The 11,516-nt window shown below is 31.9% G+C and overlaps 1 pseudogene; it reads right to left on the bottom strand.

The window, feature by feature from the left end:
• Positions 1-323: 323 nt before the first annotated feature.
• Positions 324-442, bottom strand: LOC120602503 (uncharacterized; annotated as a pseudogene).
• Positions 443-11,516: the final 11,074 nt, after the last annotated feature.

Consider the following 11,516-nt stretch of genomic DNA (forward strand, 5'->3'; position numbering starts at 1 on the left):
GCATTTTTAAAGAGTTCATTTTAAATCTGTCTTATCATTTACTTCATGTATTTATTTTATTTAAAATTATTTTTTTAATCTTGTGTATTCTTGTTTTATTCTATTTTTCTTAACTTCTAAAACATTAATGTAGCTTAAATTTATTACCTATATTATTAAAGTAAGAATAATTTATTTTATATATATGCGTGTATATATAAAAATATATATACATATATATACACATACACATATACATATTTTTTAGGCGAGGCAACCCTTGGTTGGCCTCACCGATCGCAAGGACCTTGTCAGTTTACAATCCCTTATTTTTTAATTTTTTACGGCTACAGTACCTGGTCTTCCTAGGTGGTCTCCTATCCAAGTACTAACCAGGCCCGACCCTGCTTAGCTTCCAAGATCAGACGGGATCGGGTTTGTTCAGTGTGGCATGGCTATAGACTATATTTATATTTATGCTAGACATTATTCACTAATAATATATAAACTAGGTTCAATTTAGAATCATCTCTAAGTCATAGTACTGGCCTGTTTGTTATTCTGAGTGCGAAGCTGAATATTGTCTCTGATGTTTTTCACCATTTGCACTACTGTACTGGATTTTCTATTTATGTTTGATGCTAATTTTTCTGTGAGGTGTTTTTTTCATATCGCTCTTTTAAAAAACCTTTGTTTTAAAAACAAATTATGTATATTAATACAAATATTAAATCTTCGCCTTCTTAACCAATGTTTATTGATTCATATTATGTGCCAGTCATTGCACATTTTATAAATATTCTATATAATTTTCTTGACAATCCAATTAAATGTATTGTAATCTTCATTTGAGAGTTGAAAGAATGAGAAATTTGTACAATGTCGAAAGTCACATGGCTAGTAATAGGAAAGTGTTAAAGATTGTGTGTGTGTGTATATAAAATTTTAAACCCATGTGTTTAACTTCTTCATATGCTACCTCCCTATCTATTAAATTTTTCCCCCAGGTTTTTACTTTTAACTTTGTTAGTTTCTTTCTCCATAAAAATTGTTTAATATTTATGAAGTCAAATCCATCCATATTTTCCTTTAGGGTATGTGCTTTTGCTGTTAAGCTTAGGGAGACTTTACCTGCTTCAATATTATATAAATATTATTTATGTGTTCTCCTAGCTTAGTGTTCTAAACTTTAAAAAAAATTTAATTACAGGTTTTTTTTTTCATAAAGCTTATGAAAGATAAAGCCTCTCACTCAAATATGCACAAATTTCCAAATATAGAAAATTTGGCCTGTCATTTCAGGGAGTTCATAAAATCTCTGAAACCTGTGTGTTGAGGTCAAAAGGTCATATTTTAGTTTTTTTAAATAATTATTTAAAAATGCAAATTATGTTTCCCCCAAATTCATATGTCGAAATCCTAATCTCGAATATTTCAGGATGTGACTGCATTTGGAGACAGTGCTTTTATGAAGAGATAATTAAGGTAAAATGAGGTCATATGGGTGGGCCCTATTTCAGTGTACCTCCTGTTATTTTAAGAAGAGATTAGGACACAGACACACACAGAGGAAAGATTGTATGAAGATACAGGGATGAGATAGTCATCTACAAGCTAAAGAAAGAGGCCTCAGAAGAAAGCAGCACTGTTTATATACTGATCGTACACTTCTAGCCTCCAAAACAGTGGGAAAATTTGTTGTTTAAGTTACCTAGTTTGTGGTACTTTGCTATGAAAGCCCTAGCGAACTAATACGATGAGATTAAGATCCAAGGGTATAATTTTTTTGTTTGCTTTTTTGCAAATGTCTATATTTTGCTTCCCTTTCTTACATTTTTTAAACTACAGCTATCACTCAAAAACCTTTTTACAAGCTATTTCTTTACCACTTCATGAAAAAAGAACTTTGCATTCTGTCTGCTGGATTCTGTTACATGAGATCAAATGAGAGACCTAGTTGGGGAGACTGTGGGTGTCTTACAGAACTCAAAAAATCAGGTTCTTGAGTCTCAACACTGAACCCAGAATAAATTTGAGCAGATAGAGTGTATTAGAGTCGGAGGGAGGGAGATTTGTGCATAAGAGAACGTGAAAGGGAAAAAAAAAACATCCTGCCTGAAAACTTTTTTGAGACAAAATTATACAGGCCATCAAAAAGTAAGAAGGGGTTGAGGAATGAGGTTATGATTCCTGGTCCTATAATGTCTGCCACGTAGTCATCAGTTTCAAAATGGTCAGAAGATGTGGTTTTCTTGGTTAATGGTCCCTGCCAAGGTCCTGCAAAACAAAGGCTTACACAAACATATTGGTTATCCTTTTGTATTTTAAATGACCAGTCCTGAATTGCAGACTTAAGAGATTACTGTGTTTTGTTTTGTTTTGTTTTGTTTTGTTTTGTTTTCTCAGAGGCTGTGGATGCTGAGTTAAACCTTAACTAGAATGTCAACAAGGAGTAAAGGGGAGAGACTACAGTTAAAAATTAAGTCTCAGTATTAGATGAGATGGAGTTTCCCTTCTTTTAGCTATTTCATACTAGCTCAGAGGCAATGGTGTTGGTTATGAGGCAAGCATGGGAAACAAAACAAGTTGACTATTTACATGGGCAGGAACATGGAGAAAGAGTATAAAAATAAATTATTTTATAATGCTGAGACTGAATTACCTGGGAGCCTTAAGAGAGTGGGTAGTTGGAAATATAAATTAAAGCTTAGGAAAAAGATCTATAGATATTCTCATTTTTGTGGCTTCCTCCATTCTCTTAAAAGCCATGTAGAGTCACAAAATTTACCTTTGTAATATTTGCCTATTTTTTTTTTAAATTTACACTCCACTCCCATTGCTTTACAACCATTAAAAAAACCAAAACCAAAAATCATTACAGTGGTTTTCAAACTTCTCTCTCCCTTCTGCAGACTTAGATCAATATATTCACTTGTCAAAAAACCTTACTATAAATTGTTCACAGAATAAAGTCTATGCTTTTTAGCAAGAGATATGAGCCTGCTTAATTTTTTCCTTTCTGTACATATTAACTGGGCTCTTATGATGTACCAGGCTATTCTAAGTTTGAAGCTATGTATGAGACAGGGTCTTTCCCCTCATATCGCTCACGGTATAATGGAGATGTCAGAAAGGTTAATAAAACTACCTTTGTAGTCAAATGAGCTATGGCACCTTACTTTGAATCTCACAGGCACACTTTGTCTGCAGCAGTGGCTCTTTCCAGAGCACATGCATCTTTATCCTTCTTTGCAAATGGTCTTCTTTGACTATAATGTTTTCCTTTCTTCCAATTATAAAGTATCACATTTATTGTTGGTAAATGTTTATCAAATGAACCTTATTGAAATTTACAGTGGGCTTTCAACTGATTTCTTTTAAAGACTAAAGCCCAGAAATCCTGATTATAAATTTAATAAGGGTTTCTCCTCAGATCCTTAGAAGTGCTTATCTTCCACGCCTTCTTCCTACACAAAGTTCTACCATTTCCTAATTGCAGTCTAAAGTGAGCTGCTACTTCTAAAATTGTTTTTTTTTTTCCTCAGTGAGTTTAGGTAAGCTTCAATTTTCACATTGGTTTTGTTTATAAATAAGAAAACAGTTTTTATTTGGACAGCAAAGGGCATACACAAATCTCTTTGCAAGAAAATAAAATAATACATCAAACACATACTTGGAATTGGAATGTAGTTTCAAAGAAAGACTGCTGAGATTAATTGTGACTCATTGATAAATTACAATAGAGCAAATTTGTATTATTATTTGTGTTTGCTTTTCCTTTATAGTTTATACTTTTTATTTTAATTCCAGAATTATCCTGACATCAATATTGCCTGATTTCTGAAAGTTCTTTCTTATTTTAAATCAGATTTTATTACTTTACTTCTCTATTATATAATTCTAGTGATAAAACAACCACAAATGCTTTAAATTCTAGAAATTTTAAATAAATTGAGAATACCATAATAAGAAATTATGCTTAGTATTAAATATAGACGTCAAAGAGCATATATATAAAAAGAGTATAACATAAAAAGGTAGATTATATCAAATAGCACATCTTTTAATTTTAATTAATAGGATAATTAATTATTATCCTTTTTACTAAGTATATATAGCTTCAACCTCTGAGCAAACATTTAAAGCATACTTTGGCTATTGGACCTTAGAGCCACTAAATGTTTTGTTTCCAGTATTTATTTACTAAAATGCTTTTTCTTTAAAATTGTACTTGTCAATAGATTTATATCAAGAAAAATGTGTATAGATATGGATGCAGAATACATAGAAACAATGAAATGTTGAACAATGTTATATTGACCAATTCTCATGCTAGCATAGTCTTTATTGAGAGGGATAAAGGTCAATATCTAAATTCTTGTTTGTGAGTAATCAGCTGAACATTTTGAAAAGACATCTTCTATTGTCTTTGTTGTCAAGAAACTATAATAACACAGTATGACAAGTGACAATAAAAAGAAACAGTATTTAATGAAAGACAACAGTGAAAGAATCGTAAAAATGAGTCAAATATACATAAACCCCATCAATGGATTAGCAACTCGGGCTTTGATTTATTACCATGTGTGAAAAGACCTTCAGTAAATTTCTTAATCTTTTTACATATCTTATTTGTAAAATGGAATTAATAGTAAGGCCTGCCCCTAGGATTATTAGAAGGGAATGAGATAGTGCATGTAAAACATTTAGCTCATAGTATTTTAAAAAGTAAGTTCTTCTGCTATTTTTGTTGATAATGAGAATCATAGAGATATGTACCTCCCCATCAATGACAGCATCTTCATTACAGTGATACCATTTGGGATTGGCAGTGAACATTAATGCTACTAAGAAAAGCATGACATAGTATGAGGTAAGGAGCACTTGTTTTGAAGTTATCAGATCACTTTGAATCTGGGTTCTCCCACATATAAAATATGTGACCTCGGAAACATTTCTTAACTTTTGTGAGTGTGAATTCCTCAAGAGTAAAGTGGGGATAAAAATAATTACCTTTCAGAGTTTGAGCGAAAAATAAATTGTAAAATAAATTGCTCAGCACAATGACAAACATATGAGTCTCAAATATTAATGCTTCCTTTTCCTTTAAATCATAGCGGCTCATTTAGGTCAGTCGCCTAGGTTTCATTCTTTGTGCACATTGATATGAATTTACTGAACTGATGCTATTCAGTTTGCACGACTTGAAACTATTTATTAAGCAATTGGTTGAACAACTGCTCAGCTACTGCACATCAACTAGAAAGTCCAGAGGTGCCAGCCAATCACCCATGTGGCAACCTGACCAGCAAGAAATACTATATGATAATGTCTTGGTCTTTATACAACTGATACTTTATGATGGGGTTTCTCAGGTAAAAAAATCTATGGGATTAGCAGAGCAAATAAATGACGAAAAAATACTGAAGTAAGTAAATGGCCTTACGGATGCCAGTGCCTAGAATATATTTGAACTTCCATAGGCTTGGATTAGAGAGCTCATTCTTTGAATATTAAATGTAGTTCCATCAAGGAGAAATGGAAAAATTTAGACTCTAAAGCTAACAGCACTGTGTTCTCCCTCTAAGAATAAGGACTCATCTGTAAGCCATGAAACTCTGAACCTGCATTTTCCTAGAAAAGTTAATAAAGTTAAAGCTATTCCTTCTTGGCCTTTGACTCAAGTATATTAAGAAAACATGACCTTGTGTTAAGGTAACATGTCTTCAATTAGAAGGCAGGACTTACATCAGTTTAAAGATCTCATAGGAACCACTGCAGGGTTTTGTAGAAGTGATAGATTCAAGTGCTGATGTTTGCTATAGGAAGGTGCTGTTCATGGATCATTCTCTTATTAGTCCGAAATTGAAAACTAGCAGATCAGATGGTTGCTTGGTCGGGTCAGTATATATCACACAAACTAAGAATTATTTTGTCTTCTGTTTATCATTCAGATTTTTTTTTTATATATTAATAGCAGTAGCAGTGGCAGTAGTAATAGTGTTACTGATCTAAAGGGATTTGTTTGCCTGCATACCTCAAAGCCAAACGAGACACAGAGAGGATTTTGCAGTAAAGAAAATAAAGGTTTATTTAAGAAAATGGCACCAAGACTGGAGACAAAGGTGAGCTGGCACTCAAAGACCTGGCTCCCAGTTGTCCTCTAGAGGATAGGTTATATAGGGGAAAACTATTAGTCATGGTAGCTAAGGGAGTTGAGGCTGTAGGCTCTACTGATTGGTAGGGGCTAGGATGGGCAGTTGATTATTGCATCAGGTTCTGATGTCAGTCATGGCATCCTTCTGTCTAGTTTTGAGGGGATGTGGTCATTTGGACTTTGTGGGTCTGGAGCTGAAACACAACTGAGGCCAAGATGTTATCTTTAGTTTTACCAAAATTCCTTTTCTGTGGTCAACAGACCTGACGCTTTGTTCCTAAGACTGATACTGACCAGAATCTGATGTCCTAAGAGCTTAATGACTAAGGGAGTAGTCCTGCAGTGCAAAGGTAGAAGGACAAGAAAAGAAAACTAGCAAGTGAGTCATGGTGCTAGACTAGACAAGGCAGTTTGAATCAAGGAGAAAGAAAAGAGAAAAAGTTAGTTTAAAGAAATGAAATATTTTCATCGTTACAATAGTAGTAGTAATATTTTTAATTGTATTTTCTTGGGCTTGTAGATTAAAAAAAAATTAGAACAAATTTGTTAGCATAGTAAGTCCAAATTATTTCTGTTAGGAAGTTCTCTGGGTTTAATAAATGTGAAAATTGGGTCATTTAAATAGGTTTATATCTGCTTATGTAGGGAGACTGCCTGGGAAGAAGCAGGTGGAGCTACTTTGGCAAGTAGGGGTGGTCAGATGATATATGTTCTTCTCTCTCTACTCAAGGTGCAGAATATAATTCCTGAGACTTGTTGCCTGAGACAGGAATGGCATTGATATATCATTGCAAGCTTCACTGGCATTCGAGGCAATCTAGAGAGCAGAATATATATATATATACATATATATTTATTTTTTTTTTGCATTTTTTAAACATGTAACATAATTAGATAATTTTATGTTTCTATTTATTTAAATAAATGTATTATATTCCATTGGCCCTCAGAGCATAGTAAAATGAAAAAATGCTAACAATTAAATATTTTAAATCAATTAAAAATCAGCAAAAATCAAAGTCACACTTTTTGTACTAATGCACTATCAAAAATTTTAATTTAGATTATTTTTGAAGGAGTGAATGAGGCTGGTCAACTTTACAGGAAAATGTAATTTTGAAAGCATGAGAGAATACCAGGTTTTTGATAGCTTGATCTACAAATTAGGGAAGAACAAGCTAAAATAGGTTAGCCAATTCATAGTATCATGACTTATATCCAGGCTATGAAAATTCAGCATTTTTCATTTGATTCAATTCTTCCCCGTAAGCTTGAGAATTTGAAGTCCGATCTTTAGTTCATTCATAATCCAGAATTTTCTCTGACAATGGAACCAAGAAAAATCAGAGAGAAAAATCCATGTCCTGTGGTATCTGTCAAAACTTAAGGATATCTTCATACTTTACACATGTCCTTTTATATATCCTTTAAGTTTTATATTTTTTAATTTTTTTATATTTTGAGGATTTTAATTTTAGTAAATATATTAAATATGATGTTACATTTTTGTTATTTGTATAATATTTCATTGCAAGTTAGTATTATTAGTTCCTTAATACTAAAAATGTAGATGGTTTATAAGTGTCTACTATTATAAAAAAATTCTGAAACAAACTTTTTTTTACTAAATATATTAATTTATGATGATTTTCTTAGGCATATTAAGGTAAAAAAGTCAGAATTTTTCTGTCATTAAATAATAAAATACATTTTTAACCACATAAATATTTGCTAGAGAGAATATGAGATTGAAACATCATGAAATGATTTTTCGAAAATTCTTGAGAGACACAAATAACTAAAATCAGAAATGAAAGTGAGGATATTACTACTGACCTTCTAAAAACAAGAAGGATTTTAATAGAATTCTATGAACATTATATGTTAACAAATTAGGTGACATAGATAAAATGGACAAATTCTAAAAAGAAACAAATTAAAGTGACAAAATTAAACTGATGAAGAAGAAAAAGAAAATCTCAACAGGGCTATAATAAGTAAAAAGATTGAATTAGTAATGAAAAGCCTCCCAATAGAGAATAGTCCAGGACCAGATGATTTCACTCGTGAATTCTACAAAAAAAAAAAAAAAGAGAGAGAGAACACTTCCTAATTCTATGAGGCCAGCATTTCCTTGAAATCAAGTCAGTTAAAGACATCATAAGAAAGAAAACTATAGACCAATATCCCTTATAAATATAAATTTTAAAAATTCCTCAAGAAAATAATAGCAAACCAAATTCAAATGCATATTAAAGAATTACATACTATAATTAAGAAGGATTTATCCCAAGAATGCAAGAGTGGTTCAATATTAAAAAAATCAGCTAATGTAATACAACACATTACAGGTATGAAGGAAAAACAACACGTGATCATCTCAGTTGATACAGAAAAGGCACGTAAGACAGTCTAATACCCTTTCATGATAAAAGCACTGAATAAACTAGGAATAGAAGGGAATTTGCACAACATGATAAAGATAAAAAGTTATAGGTAACATCAAACTCAATTATGAAAAGCAGAATAGTTTCATCTAAGATTAAAAACAAGCTTTTTGTGTGTGCATATAAATGAAAAAGCTGACTCTCAAATTGATATGGGATTACAAGAAGCCCCAATAAACCAAAAAAATATTTGAAAAGAACAAAGTTAGAAGACTTACACTTCCCAATTTCAAAATTTACTACAAAGCTACAATAACCAAAACAGTGTAGTATGGTCTTATGTCTATGTATGACTATATATCTGGCTGTATAGACATACGGACCAATGGAACAGAATTGAATCCAGAAATAAACTCATACCTCAGTGGCTGATTGTTTTTTGAAAGGGTACCAAGTTCATTGAATGAGAAAAGAAGTCTCAACAACAAATGATTCTGGGACAACCAGATTTTCACAAACAAAAGAATGGAGTTGACCTCTACCTTACCCTATATACGAAAATTAACTCAAAATGGATCAATGACCTAAACATAAGAGTTAAACTTTTAGAAGAACAAATAGGGGTAAATTTTCATGTCCTTGGACATGGCAGTGGGTACTTGGATATGATGCCAAGCATGAGCAGCAAAAGAAAAGAATGGATAACTTGGACTTCATCAAAATTAAAATCTTTTGTGCATAAAAGGACATTATCAACAAAGTGAAAAATTAACCTTCAGAATGGGAGAAAAATACTTGCTAATTATATATCTGATAAGGGCGTAATATCCAGAATATATAAACAAATATATTTAAAAGAATTCCTACAACTTATAATTTAAAAAATGGGCAAAGGACTTGAATAGACATCTCTCCAAAGAAGATATACAAATGGCCAATAGGCACATGAAAAAATACTCAACATCACTAGTTATTAGATAAATGCAAATCAGAACCACAATGAAATATTGCTTCACACCTACTTGAATGGCTATAATAAAAACCGGAAAATAACAAGTGTTGGCAAAGATGTGGAGATACTGGAACCCTTATACCTTGCTGGTGGGAATGTAAAATGGTGAAACCACTGTGTAAAATAGTTTGTAAGTCCTCAAAAAGCTAAACATAGAATTATTGTATGATCTAGCAATTCCACTCCTAAGTATACACACAAAATAATTGCAAAATGGACTAAACAGGTATTTGTCCCCATTTGCTTATAATAGACAGAAGGTGGAAACATTTAGAGAGTTCATCAACAGATTAATAAATAAATGAAATGTGATTATACATACAATGTAACATTATTCAGCATCAAAAATAATGATACACCCACCATAAATGGACCTTGAAGACATTATGCTAACTGAAAAAAGCCAGAAACAAAAAGATGATTGTAAATTTCCATTTATATAAAATATTTTAAATAGGTAAATGTATAGAGACAGAAAGTAGAAAAGAGGGAACCAAGGCTGGGGAGAGGGGTCAGCGAGAAGTTACTGCTTAATGGTTATAAAATTTCTATTTGAGATAATGTAAAAGTTTTGGAAATAGTAGCAACAGTTGTACAACATTGTGAATAGAATTAATAACACTGAACTGTACACTTAAAAGTGGTTAAAATGGCAAATTTTACATTATAAATATATTTACCATAATAAAACTGTTTTTTTAAAAAAAAGTTCTTATGTGTCTTCAGAAGATAATTTATAGTTAGATCCAGCAATAGCTAATCCATGGTATGTTTATAATAACTCTTTGAGGAAATACTCATGCTATATCCATTTTACAGATGAGGAAAGTCAGACTGAAAGATACCGAGTGATTTTCCCCAAGGTCACATAGCTACTGGAGGCAGATTCAGGATTTAAATCTATGCAGTTTGGTTCCAGAGGTCACACCTATCCATCACAGTGTGCTTCCTGTTTTCAACCAACATACTCTTTAGTCATTACTTTTTAGAATATAGTTGGTAAAATATTTCAACTATATTATATAAAAGCATATATCTTAAGCCATATATCTTTAGATAGTGTATGGGGTTAAATAGTGTAACCCAATAATTCATGTCCCTTCAAAACTGTGAATGTGACCTTATTTGTAAATAGGGTTTTATAAATGTAATGAAGTCAGATTGAGGTAATAGTGGATTAGGTTGGGCCCTAAACCCATAATGACTTGTGTCCTTCTGAAAAAAGAGAAGTTAGGAGACAGACAGAGGAAGAAGGCTGTGTGACAATGCAAGCAAGAATTTGAATGGTGCAGCTGCAAGACAAAAAGTGCCAAGAATTGCAAACAGCATGAGGAAGAGACAAGGAAGGGTCCTCCCTTAGAACCATTAGATGGAGCATGGGTCTGCTGACCCCTTCGTTTCTGACTTCTAACCTCCAGAATAGTGAGATAACAAATTTGTCTTATTTTAAGTTATTCAAAATTATAGTCATTTGTTATGGCAGCCCAAGGAAACTAATACAGATAATGTACAGCTATTGTTTTTTAATTTTGCAGATAAAATTCTGCCAAATATCTGCAGATATATTTTATTAAAATTCATAATCCTCTTGACTGATGTTTTATTGTAGTATATTTGTATCTATTTATAAGAAAAGAAAATCTGCTTACAACTTTAAATAAAGAACTATGTGTTATAAAAGTTATAAAAATCTAGTGGTACTAATACTTGCATTATATTTTGATGATAATAAACTTTTGTTCTATAGCTTTGTCTTAGGAGGTGGTAGATAGCATAAAGAATAATCTGATAAAAAGTGTTCTATTATTAAAATTCATTTGAGTTAAAAAAAAAGATCAGCCATGGAGAATTTGTGATTATATATTAAAAATGAAAAAAATAAGCAAACAAATTGCACAGCAATCTTTCTGAAGTATCAGTGTTGAATACATGTAATAATCATCTGCTCTCCTTTCTTCCCCTCAATTGGCATAAATTCAGG

The sequence above is a fragment of the Pteropus medius genome, unplaced genomic scaffold, assembly GCF_902729225.1.
Source record: "Pteropus medius unplaced genomic scaffold, Ma_sr-lr_union100, whole genome shotgun sequence".
Lineage (NCBI taxonomy): Eukaryota > Metazoa > Chordata > Mammalia > Chiroptera > Pteropodidae > Pteropus > Pteropus medius.